We start from the raw sequence: 15632 nt of genomic DNA, 5'->3' as shown, positions 1-15632 counted from the left end.
CACTGTAGCATTTCCCACAATCCCCTTCACAGTAACACTGGTGTTTTGAGACCAACAACAAGTCTGGTAAATTGGTACCTCCAGCTGTTCTGTACCATCCCCACCCTACCCACTACCCACTACCCACTCTCCTGGTCTGTACCTTCCCCAGCCCACCCACTACCCACTCTCCTGGTCTGTACCTTCCCCACACTACCCACTACCCACTCTCCTGGTCTGTACCTTCCCCAGCCTACCCACTACCCACTCTCCTGGTCTGTACCTTCCGCAGTTTACCCACTACCCACTACCCACTCTCCTGGTCTGTACCTACCCCATCCTACCCACTACCTACTCTCCTGGTCTGTACCTTCCCCAGCCTAACCACTACCCACTCTCCTGGTCTGTACCTTCCCCAGCCTACCCACTACCCACTCTCCTGGTCTGTACCTTCCCCACCCTACCCACTACCCACTCTCCTGGTCTGTACCTTCCCCTGCCTACCCACTACCCACCATCCTGGTCTGTACCTTCCCCACCCTACCCACTACCCACTCTCCTGGTCTGTACCTTCCCCACCCTACCCACTACCCACTCTCCTGGTCTGTACCTTCCCCAGCCCACCCACTACCCACACTCTTGGTCTGTACCTTCCCCACACTACAAAACTACCCACTCTCCTGGTCTGTACCTTCCCCACCCTACCCACTACCCACTCTCCTGGTCTGTACCTTCCCCACCCTACCCACTACACACTCTCCTGGTCTGTACCTTCCCCACCCTACCCACTACCCACTCTCCTGGTCTGTACCTTCCCCACCCCACCCACTACCCACTCTCCTGGTCTGTACCTTCCCCACCCTACCCACTACCCACTCTCCTGGTCTGTAACTTCCCCACCCTACCCACTACCCACTCTTCTGGTCTGTACCTTCCCCAGCCTACCCACAACCCACTCTCTTGGTCTGTACCTTCCCCACCCTACAAAACTACCCACTCTCCTGGTCTGTACCTTCCACACACTACCCACTACCCACTCTCCTGGTCTGTACCTTCCCCACCCTACCCACTACACACTCTCCTGGTCGGTACCTTCCCCACCCATCCCACTACCCACTCTCCTGGTCTGTAACTTCCCCACCCTACCCACTACCCACTCTCCTGGTCTGTACCTTCTCCTGGCTACTCACTACCCACTCTCCTGGTCTGCACCATCCCCAGCCTACCCACTACCCACTTCTCCTGGTCTGTACCTTCCCCACCCTACACACTACACACTCTAGGTCTGTACCTTCCCCAGCCTACCCACTACCCACTCTCCTGGTTGGTACCTTCCCCACCATACCCACTACCCACTCTCCTGGTCTGTACCTTCCCCACCCTACCCACTACCCACTCTCCTGGTCTGTACCTTCCCCACCCTACCCACTACCCACTCTCCTGGTCTGTACCGTCCTCACCCTACCCACTACCCACTCTCCTGGTCTGTACTTACCCCATCCTACCCACTACCCACTCTCCTGGTCTGTACCTTCCCCCCTACCCACTACCCACTCTCCTGGTCTGTACCTTCCCCACCCTACCCACTACCCACTCTCCTGGGCTGTACCTTCCCCAGCCCACCCACTACCCACTCTCCTGGTCTGTACCTTCCCCAGCCTACCCTCTACCAACTCTCCTGGTCTGTACCTTCCCCAGCCTACCCACTACACACTCTCCTGGTCTGTACCTTCCCCACCCTACCCACTACCCACTCTCCTGGTCTGTACCTTCCCCACCCTACCCACTACCCACTCTCCTGGTCTGTACCTTCCCCAGCCCACCCACTACCCACTCTCCTGGTCTGTACCTTCCCCAGCCTACCCACTACCAACTCTCCTGGTCTGTACCTTCCCCAGCCTACCCACTACCCACTCTCCTGGTCTGTACCTTCCCCACCCTACCCACTACCCACTCTCCTGGTCTGTACCTTCCCCAGCCTACCCACTACCTACTCTCCTGGTCTGTACCTTCCCCACCCTACCCACTACCCACTCTCCTGGTCTGTACCTTCCCCAGCCCACCCACTACCCTCTCTCCTGGTCTGTACCTTCCCCAGCCTACCCACTACCCACTCTCCTGGTCTGTACCTTCCCCACCCTACCCACTACCCACTCTCCTGGTCTGTACCTTCCCCAGCCTACCCACTACCTACTCTCCTGGTCTGTACCTTCCCCACCCTACCCACTACCCACTCTCCTGGTCTGTACCTTCCCCAGCCCACCCACTACCCTCTCTCCTGGTCTGTACCTTCCCCAGCCCACCCACTACCCACTCTCCTGGTCTGTACCTTCCCTAGCCCACCCACTACCCACTCTCCTGGTCTGTACCTTCCCCAGCCTACCCACTACCAACTCTCCTGGTCTGTACCTTCCCCAGCCTACCCACTACCAACTCTCCTGGTCTGTACCTTCCCCAGCCTACCCACTACCCACTCTCCTGGTCTGTACCTTCCCCACCCTACCCACTACCCACTCTCCTGGTCTGTACCTTCCCCAGCCTACCCACTACCCACTCTCCTGGTCTGTACCTTCCCTGCCTACCCACTACCCACTCTCCTGGTCTGTACGCCCCCCTCCCTACCCACTACCCACTCTCCTGGTCTGTACCTTCCCCACCCTACCCACTACACACTCTCCTGGTCTGTACCTTCCCCACCCTACCCACTACCCACTCTCCTGGTCTGTACCTTCCCCACCCTACCCACTACCCACTCTCCTGGTCTGTACCTTCTCCTGGCTACTCACTACCCACTCTCCTGGTCTGTACCATCCCCAGCCTACCCACTACCCACTCTCCTGGTCTGTACCTTTCCCACCCTACCCACTACACACTCTAGGTCTTTACCTTCCCCAGCCTACCCACTACCCACTCAGGGTATTCCTAATACATGCACCAGTCTTCCCTCTTCTCTCCTACTGTCTGCGGGCAGGCTGGCAAAAAATCACTACCTTGACAGGATGGGTCAGACACTGGTCAGACTACACTGGTCAGACCACACTGGTCAGACTACACTGGTCAGACTACACTGGTCAGACTACACTGGTTAGACTACACTGGTCAGACTACACTGGTCAGACTACACTGGTCAGACACTGGTCAGACTACACTGACCAGACTACACTGGTCAGACCACGCTATTCAGACCACACTGGTCAGACCACACTGGTCAGACTACACTGGTCATACCACACTGGTCAGACCACACTGGTCAGGCCACACTGGTCAGACTACACTGGTCAGACCATACTGGTCAGACCACACTGGTCAGACTACATGGGTCGGACTACACTGGTCAGACCACACTGGTCAGACTACACTGGTCAGACTACACTGGTTAGACTACACTGGTTAGACTACACTGGTCAGACTACACTGGTCAGACTACACTGGTTAAACTACACTGGTCAGACTACACTGGTTAGACTACACTGGTTAGACTACACTGATCAGACTACACTGGTCAGACTACACTGGTCAGACCACACTGGTCAGACTACACTGGTCAGACTACACTGGTCAGACAGACCACACTGTTCAGACTATACTGGTCAGACTACACTTGTTAGACTACACTGGTCAGACCACACTGGTCAGACTACACTGGTCAGACCACACTGTTCAGACTACACTGGTCAGACTACACTGGTTAGACTACACTGGTCAGACCACACAGGTCAGACTACACTGGTCAGACCACACTGGTCAGACTACACTGGTCAGACCACACTGGTCAGACTACACTGGTCAGACTACACTGGTCAGACTACACTGGTTAGACTACACTGGTCAGACTACACTGGTCAGACTACACTGGTCAGACAACACTGGTCAGACTACACTGGTCAGACTACACTGGTCAGACCACACTGATCAGATTACACTGGTCAGACTACACGGGTCAGACAACACTGGTCAGACTACACTGGTCAGACTACACTGGTTAGACTACACTGGTCAGACTACACTGGTCAGACTACACTGGTCAGACCACACTGATCAGATTACACTGGTCAGACTACACTGGTCAGACTACACTGGTCAGACTACACTGGTCAGACTACACTGGTCAGACAACACTGGTCAGACTATACTGGTCAGACTACACTGGTCAGACCACACTGATCAGATTACACTGGTCAGACTACACTGGTCAGACAACACTGGTCAGACTACACTGGTCAGACTACAAATACTTTGATTATTTGGGTTAGGCTTTGGAAAAATGCAATTTCCATTAATTAGGACATTTTCAATGCAAAAACACACGCAGTCACATACACACAAAAACACACACACACACGCACGCACGCACACGCACGCACGCACGCACGCACACACACACACACACACACACACACACATACACACACACACTTTGCCTATGACAAGGACAAGCCAAAGCTTAGCTGTTTTATTGAAAGGCAACTCTGCAAATTGTCTATTAATAAAAATCCAAGTGTAATTATAATGCATGGTTTATCCCCCTTCACTGCCTTTCCCCTGCAGGAGTAATTACCGTCCATCTTAATTAACAGGTCAATTATGTTCAGGTTTCCATTGTGTTGACCAGAAGACAGATTCTACTGTCTTCTCCCTTGAGATTCCAGTCTGGTTGGGTACCAACTGGCACCCTTCCTCTACTGTGCATTTGGAAAAGCATTCAGACCCCCTTCCCCTTTTTACACATTTTGTTAGGTTACAGCCTTATTCTAAAATGGATTGCATTTTTTTTTGCCTCATCAATCTAGACACAATACCCCATAATGACATCACAATACCCCATAATGACATCACAATACCCCATAATGACATCACAATACCCCATAATGACATCACAATATCCCATAATGACATCACAATATCCCATAATGACATCACAATATCCCATAATGACATCACAATACCCCATAATGACATCACACTACCCCATAATGACATCACAATGCCCCATAATGACATCACAATGCCCCATAATGACAAAGCGAAAACTGTTTTTTTATCAATTTTTGCAAATGCATTGATAAAAAACTTAAATACCTTATTTACATATTTTTTTCAGACCCTTTGCTATTAGGAGCATCCTGTTTCCATTGATCATCCTTGAGATGTTTCTACTTGATTGGAGTCCACCTGTGGTAAATTCACTTGATTGGACATGATTTGTAAAGGCACACACACACCTGTCTATAGTACATGTCAGAGCAAAAACCAAGTCATGAGGTCGAAGGCAGTGTCCATAGAGCTCAGAGACAGGATGGTGTCGAGGAACAGAACTGGGGAAGGGTAACAAAACATGTCTTCAGCATTGAAGGTCCCCAAGAACACAGTGGCCTCCCTCATTCTTAAAAGGAAGAAGTTTGGAACCACCAAGACTCTTACTAGAGATGGCTGCCATGCAAAACTGAGCAATCGGGGGGAAAGGGCCTTGGTCAGGGAGGTGACCAAGAACCCGATGGTCAATCTGACAGAGCTCCCTAGTTCCTCTGTGGAGACGGAAGAAACTTCCAGAAGGACAACCATCTCTGCAGCACTCCAACAATCTGACATTTATGGTAGAGTGGCCAGACGGAAGCTACTCTTCAGTAAAAGGCACATGACAGCACACTTGGAGTTTACCAAAAGGCACCTAAAGGACTCTCAGACCATGAGAATCAAGATTCTCTGGTCTGACGAAACCAAGATGTAACTCTTTGGCCTGAATGCCAAGTGTGACATCTGGAGGAAACCTAGCAGCATCCCTACATGGTGGTGGCAGCTTCATGCTGTGGGGATGTTTTTCAGCGGCAGGAACGGGGAGACTAGTCAGGATCGAGGGACAGATGAAAGGAGCAAAGTACAGAGAGATCCTTGATGAAAACCTGCTCCAGAGCGCTCAGGACGTCAGACAGAGCCGAAGGGTCACCAACAGGACAACGACCTTAAGTACACAGCTAAGACAAAGCAGAATTGGCTTTGGGACAAGTCTCTGAATGTCCTTGAGTGGCCCAGCCAGGGCCCTGACATTAACTTGATCGAAAATAGCTGTGCAGCGACGCTCCCCATCCAACCTGACAGAGCTTGAGAGGATCTGCAGAGAAGAATGGGAGAAACTCCCCAAATACAGGTGTGCCAAGCTTGTAGCGTCATACCCAAGAAGACTGGAGGCTGTAATTGCTGCCAAAGGTGCTTCAACAAAGTCCTGAGTAAAGAGTCTGAATACTTACAGTGCCTTGCGAAAGTATTCGGCCCCCTTGAACTTTGCGACCTTTTGCCACATTTCAGGCTTCAAACATAAAGATATAAAACTGTATTTTTTTGTGAAGAATCAACAACAAGTGGGACACAATCATGAAGTGGAACGACATTTATTGGATATTTCAAACTTTTTTAACAAATCAAAAACTGAAAAATTGGGCGTGCAAAATTATTCAGCCCCTTTACTTTCAGTGCAGCAAACTCTCTCCAGAAGTTCAGTGAGGATCTTTGAATGATCCAATGTTGACCTAAATGACTAATGATGATTAATACAATCCACCTGTGTGTAATCAAGTCTCCGTATAAATGCACCTGCACTGTGATAGTCTCAGAGGTCCGTTAAAAGCGCAGAGAGCATCATGAAGAACAAGGAACACACCAGGCAGGTCCGAGATACTGTTGTGAAGAAGTTTAAAGCCGGATTTGGATACAAAAATATTTCCCAAGCTTTAAACATCCCAAGGAGCACTGTGCAAGCGATAATATTGAAATGGAAGGAGTATCAGACCACTGCAAATCTACCAAGACCTGGCCGTCCCTCTAAACTTTCAGCTCATACAAGGAGAAGACTGATCAGAGATGCAGCCAAGAGGCCCATGATCACTCTGGATGAACTGCAGAGATCTACAGCCGAGGTGGGAGACTCTGTCCATAGGACAACAATCAGTCGTATATTGCACAAATCTGGCCTTTATGGAAGAGTGGCAAGAAGAAAGCCATTTCTTAAAGATATCCATAAAAAGTGTTGTTTAAAGTTTGCCACAAGCCACCTGGGAGACACACCAAACATGTGGAAGAAGGTGCTCTGGTCAGATGAAACTAAAATTGAACTTTTTGGCAACAATGCAAAACGTTATGTTTGGCGTAAAAGCAACACAGCCCATCACCCTGAACACACCATCCCCACTGTCAAACATGGTGGTGGCAGCATCATGGTTTGGGCCTGCTTTTCTTCAGCAGGGACAGGGAAGATGGTTAAAATTGATGGGAAGATGGATGGAGCCAAATACAGGACCATTCTGGAAGAAAACCTGATGGAGTCTGCAAAAGACCTGAGACTGGGACGGAGATTTGTCTTCCAACAAGACAATGATCCAAAACATAAAGCAAAATCTACAATGGAATGGTTCAAAAATAAACATATCCAGGTGTTAGAATGGCCAAGTCAAAGTCCAGACCTGAATCCAATCGAGAATCTGTGGAAAGAACTGAAAACTGCTGTTCACAAATGCTCTCCATCCAACCTCACTGAGCTCGAGCTGTTTTGCAAGGAGGAATGGGAAAAAATGTCAGTCTCTCGATGTGCCAAACTGATAGAGACATACCCCAAGCGACTTACAGCTGTAATCGCAGCAAAATGTGGCGCTACAAAGTATTAACTTAAGGGGGCTGAATAATTTTGCACGCCCAATTTTTCAGTTTTTGATTTGTTAAAAAAGTTTGAAATATCCAATAAATGTCGTTCCACTTCATGATTGTGTCCCACTTGTTGTTGATTCTTCACAAAAAAATACAGTTTTATACATTTATGTTTGAAGCCTGAAATGTGGCAAAAGGTCGCAAAGTTCAAGGGGGCCGAATACTTTCGCAAGGCACTGTATGTAATTGTAATATCATTTATTTATTTTTTATAAATTTGCTAAATTTTCTAATAATCAGTTTTCTCTTTGTCATTATAGGGGTTATTATGTGTAGATTGATGAGGGAAAAAACAATATAATCCATTTTAGAAAAGTCTGTAACGTAACAAAATGTTGAAAAAGTCAAGAGGTCTGAATACTTTCCAAAGGCCCTTTATATTGATCAGGGCCCATAGGAAAGTGGACTACTGTTGACCAGGGCCCATAGGGTAGGGGACTACTGTTGACCAGGGTCTATAGGGTAGTGGACTACTGTTGACCAGGGTCTATAGGGTAGTGGACTACTGTTGACCAGGGCCCATAGGGTAGTAGACTACTGTTGACCAGGGTCTATAGGGTAGTGGACTACTGTTGACCAGGGTCTATAGGGTAATAGACTACTGTTGACCAGGGTCTATAGGGTAGTGGACTACTGTTGACCAGGGTCTATAGGGTAGTGGACTACTGTTGACCAGGGTCTATAGGGTAGGGGACTACTGTTGACCAGGGCCAATAGGGTAGTAGACTACTGTTGACCAGGGTAGTAGACTGCTGTTGACCAGGGCCCACTATAGACCAGGGCCCATAGGGTAGGGGACTACTGTTGACCAGGGCCCACTATAGACCAGGGCCCATAGGGTAGTGGACTACTGTTGACCAGGGTCTATAGGGTAGTAGACTACTGTTGACCAGGGTCTATAGGGTAATAGACTACTGTTGACCAGGGTCCACTATAGACCAGGGCCCATAGGGTAGGGGACTACTGTTGACCAGGGCCCACTATAGACCAGGGCCCATAGGGTAGTAGACTACTGTTGACCAGGGTCTATAGGGTAGTAGACTACTGTTGACCAGGGACAATAGGGTAATAGACTACTGTTGACCAGGGACAATAGGGTAATAGACTACTGTTGACCAGGGCCAATAGGGTAGTAGACTACTGTTGACCAGGTTAGTAGCCTACTGTTGACCAGGGCCAATAGGGTAGTAGACTACTGTTGACCAGGGTAGTAGACTACTGTTGACCAGGGCCAATAGGGTAGTAGACTACTGTTGACCAGGTTAGTAGACTACTGTTGACCAGGGTCTATAGGGTAGTAGACTACTGTTGACCAGGGTCTATAGGGTAGTGGACTACTGTTGACCAGGGTCTATAGGGTAATAGACTACTGTTGACCAGGGTCTATAGGGTAGTGGACTACTGTTGACCAGGGTCTATAGGGTAGTGGACTACTGTTGACCAGGGTCTATAGGGTAGGGGACTACTGTTGACCAGGGCCAATAGGGTAGTAGACTACTGTTGACCAGGGTAGTAGACTGCTGTTGACCAGGGCCCACTATAGACCAGGGCCCATAGGGTAGGGGACTACTGTTGACCAGGGCCTACTATAGAACAGGGCCCATAGGGTAGTGGACTACTGTTGACCAGGGCCCATAGGGTAGTAGACTACTGTTGACCAGGGCCAATAGGGTAGTAGACTACTGTTGACCAGGGTCAATAGGGTAGTAGACTACTGTTGACCAGGGCCCACTATAGACCAGGGCCCATAGGGTAGGGGACTACTGTTGACCAGGGTAAATAGGGTAGTAGACTACTGTTGACCAGGGTCAATAGGGTAGTAGACTACTGTTGACCAGGGCCCATAGGGTAGTAGACTACTGTTGACCAGGGTCAATAGGGTAGTAGACTACTGTTGACCAGGGCCCACTATAGACCAGGACCCATAGGGTAATAGACTACTGTTGACCAGGGCCAATAGGGTAGTAGACTACTGTGGACCAGGGCCCACTATAGACCAGGGCCCATAATGTAGTAGACTACTGTTGAACAGGGTAGTAGGCTACTATAGACCAGGGTAGTGGACTACTGTTGACCAGGGCCAATAGGGTAGTGGACTACTGTTGACCAGGGTCTATAGGGTAGTGGACTACTGTTGACCAGGGCCCATAGGGTAGTAGACTACTGTTGACCAGGGTCTATAGGGTAGTAGACTACTGTTGACCAGGGTAGTAGGCTACTATAGACCAGGGTAGTGGACTACTGTTGACCAGGGCCAATAGGGTAGTAGACTACTGTTGACCAGGGTAGTAGGCTACTATAGACCAGGGTAGAGGACTACTGTTGACCAGGGCCAATAGGGTAGTAGACTACTGTTGACCAGGGACCATAGGGTAGTAGACTACTGTTGACCAGGGTAGTAGGCTACTATAGACCAGGGTAGTGGACTACTGTTGACCAGGGTCTATAGGGTAGTAGACTACTGTTGATCAGGGTAGTAGGCTACTATAGACCAGGGTAGTGGACTACTGTTGACCAGGGCCAATAGGGTAGTGGACTACTGTTGACCAGGGTCTATAGGGTAGTGGACTACTGTTGACCAGGGCCCATAGGGTAGTAGACTACTGTTGACCAGGGTCTATAGGGTAGTAGACTACTGTTGACCAGGGTAGTAGGCTACTATAGACCAGGGTAGTGGACTACTGTTGACCAGGGCCAATAGGGTAGTAGACTACTGTTGACCAGGGTAGTAGGCTACTATAGACCAGGGTAGTGGACTACTGTTGACCAGGGCCAATAGGGTAGTAGACTACTGTTGACCAGGGACCATAGGGTAGTAGACTACTGTTGACCAGGGCCAATAGGGTAGTAGACTACTGTTCACCAGGGCCCACTATAGACCAGGGCCCATAATGTATTGGACTACTGTTGACCAGGGCCAATAGGGTAGTAGACTACTGTTGACCAGGTTAGTAGCCTACTGTTGACCAGGGCCAATAGGGTAGTAGACTACTGTTGACCAGGTTAGTAGACTACTGTTGACCAGGGCCAATAGGGTAGTAGACTACTGTTGAGCAGGGTCTATAGGGTAGTAGACTACTGTTGACCAGGGTCTATAGGGTAATAGACTACTGTTGACCAGGGTCTATAGGGTAATAGACTACTGTTGACCAGGGACAATAGGGTAGTAGACTACTGTTGACCAGGGCCCACTATAGACCAGGGCCCATAGGGTAATAGACTACTTTTGACCAGGGCCCACTATAGACCAGGGCCCATAGGGTAATAGACTACTGTTGACCAGGGCCCACTATAGACCAGGGCCCATGGGGTAATAGACTACTCAAATCAAATCAAATCAAATCATTGGTCTACACGGACAAGTTCTGGCCTGGTTTAGATCTTATCTGTCGGAAAGATATCAGTTTGTCTCTGTGAATGGTTTGTCCTCTGACAAATCAACTGTACATTTCGGTGTTCCTCAAGGTTCCGTTTTAGAACCACTATTGTTTTCACTATATATTTTACCTCTTGGGGATGTTATTTCAAAACATAATGTTAACTTTCACTGCTATGCGGACGACACACAGCTGTACATTTCAATGAAACATGCTGAAGCCCGAAAATTGCCCTTGCTAGATGCATGTGTTTCAGACATAAGGAAGTGGATGGCTGCAAACTTTCTACTTTTAAACTCGGACAAAACAGAGATGCTTGTTCTAGGTCCCAAGAAACAAAGAGATCTTGTGTTGAATCTGACAATTAATCTTAATGGTTGTACAGTCGTCTCAAATAAAACTGTGAAGGACCTCGGCGTTACTCTGGACCCTGATCTCTCTTTTGAAGAACATATCAAGACCATTTCAAGGACAGCTTTTTTCCATCTACGTAACATTGCAAAAATCAGAAACTTTCTATCCAAAAATGATGCAGAAAAATTAATCCATGCTTTTGTCACTTCTAGGTTAGACTACTGCAATGCTCTACTTTCCGGCTACCCGGATAAAGCACTAAATAAACTTCAGTTAGTGCTAAATACGGCTGCTAGAATCCTGACTAGAACCAAAAAATTTGATCATATTACTCCAGTGCTAGCCTCCCTACACTGGCTTCCTGTCAAAGCAAGGGCAGATTTCAAGGTTTTACTGCTAACCTACAAAGCATTACATGGGCTTGCTCCTACCTATCTCTCTGATTTGGTCCTGCCGTACATACCTACACGTACGCTACGGTCACAAGACGCAGGCCTCCTAATTGTCCCTAGAATTTCTAAGCAAACAGCTAGAGGCAGGGCTTTCTCCTATAGAGCTCCATTTTTATGGAACGGTCTGCCTACCCATGTCAGAGACGCAAACTCGGTCTCAACCTTTAAGTCTTTACTGAAGACTCATCTCTTCAGTGGGTCATATGATTGAGTGTAGTCTGGCCCAGGAGTGGGAAGGTGAACGGAAAGGCTCTGGAGCAACGAACCGCCTTTGCTGTCTCTGCCTGGCCGGTTCCCCTCTTTCCACTGGGATTCTCTGCCTCTAACCCTATTACAGGGGCTGAGTCACTGGCTTACTGGGGCTCTCTCATGCCGTCCCTGGAAGGGGTGCGTCACCTGAGTGGGTTGATTCACTGATGTGGTCATCCTGTCTGGGTTGGCGCCCCCCCTTGGGTTGTGCTATGGCGGAGATCTTTGTGTGCTATACTCAGCCTTGTCTCAGGATGGTAAGTTGGTGGTTGTAGATATCCCTCTAGTGGTGTGGGGGCTGTGCTTTGGCAAAGTGGGTGGGGTTATATCCTTCCTGTTTGGCCCTGTCCGGGGGTGTCCTCGGATGGGGCCACAGTGTCTCCTGACCCCTCCTGTCTCAGCCTCCAGTATTTATGCTGCACATCGTTGGCTCTGAATGAACTTTATTTGACTCTTTGCAAACTGGAAACCATTTATACGGAGGCTGCATTCATTGTAGCTGGGGATTTTAACAAGGCTAATCTGAAAACAAGACTCCCTAAATTTTATCAGCATATCGATTGCGCAACCAGGGGTGGAAAGACCTTGGATCATTGTTACTCTAACTTCCGCGACGCATATAAGGCCCTGCCCCGCCCCCCTTTCGGAAAAGCTGACCACGACTCCATTTTGTTGATCCCTGCCTACAGACAGAAACTAAAACAAGAGGCTCCCACGCTGAGGTCTGTCCAACGCTGGTCCGACCAAGCTGACTCCACACTCCAAGACTGCTTCCATCACGTGGACTGGGACATGTTTCGTATTGCGTCAGACAACAACATTGACGAATACGCTGATTCGGTGTGCGAGTTCATTAGAACTTGTGTTGAAGATGTCGTTCCCATAGCAACGATTAAAACATTCCCTAACCAGAAACCGTGGATTGATGGCAACATTCGCGTGAAACTGAAAGCGCGAACCACTGCTTTTAATCAGGGCAAGGTGTCTGGTAACATGACCGAATACAAACAGTGCAGCTATTCCCTCCGCAAGGCTATCAAACAAGCTAAGCGTCAGTACAGAGACAAAGTAGAATCTCAATTCAACGGCTCAGACACAAGAGGCATGTGGCAGGGTCTACAGTCAATCACGGACTACAGGAAGAAATCCAGCCCAGTCACGGACCAGGATGTCCTGCTCCCAGGCAGACTAAATAACTTTTTTGCCCGCTTTGAGGACAATACAGTGCCACTGACACGGCCTGCAACGAAAACTTGCGGTCTCTCCTTCACTGCAGCCGAGGTGAGTAAGACATTTAAACGTGTTAACCCTCGCAAGGCTGCAGGCCCAAACGGCATCCCCAGTCGCGCCCTCAGAGCATGCGCAGACCAGCTGGCCGGTGTGTTTACAGACATATTCAATCAATCCCTATACCAGTCTGCTGTTCTCACATGCTTCAAGAGGGCCACCATTGTTCCTGTTCCCAAGAAAGCTAAGGTAACTGAGCTAAACGACTACCGCCCCGTAGCACTCACTTCCGTCATCATGAAGTGCTTTGAGAGACTAGTCAAGGACCATATCACCTCCACCCTACCTGACACCCTAGACCCACTCCAATTTGCTTACCGCCCAAATAGGTCCACAGACGATGCTATCTCAACCACACTGCACACTGCTATAACCCATCTGGACAAGAGGAATACCTATGTAAGAATGCTGTTAATTGACTACAGCTCGGCATTCAACACCATAGTACCCTCCAAGCTCGTCATCAAGCTCGAGACCCTGGGTCTCGACCCCGCCCTGTGCAACTGGGTACTGGACTTCCTGACGGGCCGCCCCCAGGTGGTGAGGGTAGGCAACAACATCTCCTCCCCGCTGATCCTCAACACTGGGGCCCCACAAGGGTGCGTTCTGAGCCCTCTCCTGTACTCCCTGTTCACCCACGACTGCGTGGCCACGCACGCCTCCAACTCAATCATCAAGTTTGCGGACGACACAACAGTGGTAGGCTTGATTACCAACAACGACGAGACGGCCTACAGGGAGGAGGTGAGGGCCCTCGGAGTGTGGTGTCAGGAAAATAACCTCACACTCAACGTCAACAAAACTAAGGAGATGATTGTGGACTTCAGGAAACAGCAGAGGGAACAGTAGTGGAGAGGGTAGCAAGTTTTAAGTTCCTCGGCATACACATCACAGACAAACTGAATTGGTCCACTCACACAGACAGCATTGTGAAGAAGGCGCAGCAGCGCCTCTTCAACCTCAGGAGGCTGAAGAAATTCGGCTTGTCACCAAAAGCACTCACTAACTTCTACAGATGCACAATCGAGAGCATCCTGGCGGGCTGTATCACCGCCTGGTACGGCAACTGCTCCGCCCTCAACCGTAAGGCTCTCCAGAGGGTAGTGAGGTCTGCACAACGCATCACCGGGGGCAAACTACCTGCCCTCCAGGACACCTACACCACCCGATGTCACAGAAAGGCCATAAAGATCATCAAGGACATCAACCACCCGAGCCACTGCCTGTTCACCCCGCTATCATCCAGAAGGCGAGGTCAGTACAGGTGCATCAAAGCTGGGACCGAGAGACTGAAAGACAGCTTCTATCTCAAAGCCATCAGACTGTTAAACAGCCACCACTAACATTGAGTGGCTGCTGCCAACACACTGACACTGACTCAACTCCAGCCACTTTAATAATGGGAATTGATGGGAAATGATGTAAATATATCACTAGCCACTTTAAACAATGCTACCTTATATAATGTTACTTACCCTACATTATTCATCTCACATGTATACGTATATACTGTACTCTATATCATCTACTGCATCTTTATGTGATACATGTATCACTAGCCACTTTAACTATGCCACTTTGTTTACATACTCATCTCATATGTATATACTGTACTCGATACCATCTACTGTATCTTGCCTATGCTGCTCTGTACCATCACTCATTCATATATCCTTATGTACATATTCTTTATCCCCTCACACTGTGTACAAGACAGTAGTTTTGGAATTGTTAGTTAGATTACTTGTTGGTTATTACTGCATTGTCGGAACTAGAAGCACAAGCATTTCGCTACACTCGCATTAACATCTGCTAACCATGTGTATGTGACAAATACATTTGATTTGATTTGATTTGATTTGAGTAGTTTATGTGTCGGGGGGCTAGGGTCAGTTTGTTATATCTGGAGTACTTCTCCTGTCCTAATCGGTGTCCTGTGTGAATCTAAGTGTGCGTTCTCTAATTCTCTCCTTCTCTCTTTCTTTCTCTCTCTCGGAGGACCTGAGCCCTAGGACCATGCCCCAGGACTACCTGACATGATGACTCCTTGCTGTCCCCAGTCCACCTGGCCGTGCTGCTGCTCCAGTTTCAACTGTTCTGCCTTATTATTATTCGACCATGCTGGTCATTTATGAACATTTGAACATCTTGGCCATGTTCTGTTATAATCTCCACCCGGCACATCCAGAAGAGGACTGGCCACCCCACATAGCCTGGTTCCTCTCTAGGTTTCTTCCTA

General features: G+C 48.9%; 1 protein-coding gene across 2 annotated transcripts in view; it reads right to left on the bottom strand.

Annotated features, from left to right (window-relative positions):
* Nucleotides 1-15632, bottom strand: part of LOC110512917 (CUB and sushi domain-containing protein 3) — a 522509-nt gene that overhangs the window by 485715 nt on the left and 21162 nt on the right. The window lies entirely within an intron of this gene.

Source organism: Oncorhynchus mykiss, chromosome 2, assembly GCF_057628025.1.
Source record: "Oncorhynchus mykiss isolate SJ-2025 chromosome 2, ASM5762802v1, whole genome shotgun sequence".
NCBI classification, from domain to species: Eukaryota; Metazoa; Chordata; class Actinopteri; order Salmoniformes; family Salmonidae; genus Oncorhynchus; species Oncorhynchus mykiss.
Note: the sequence above shows the minus strand (reverse complement) of the source record. Positions and strands in the feature narration are given on the sequence as shown.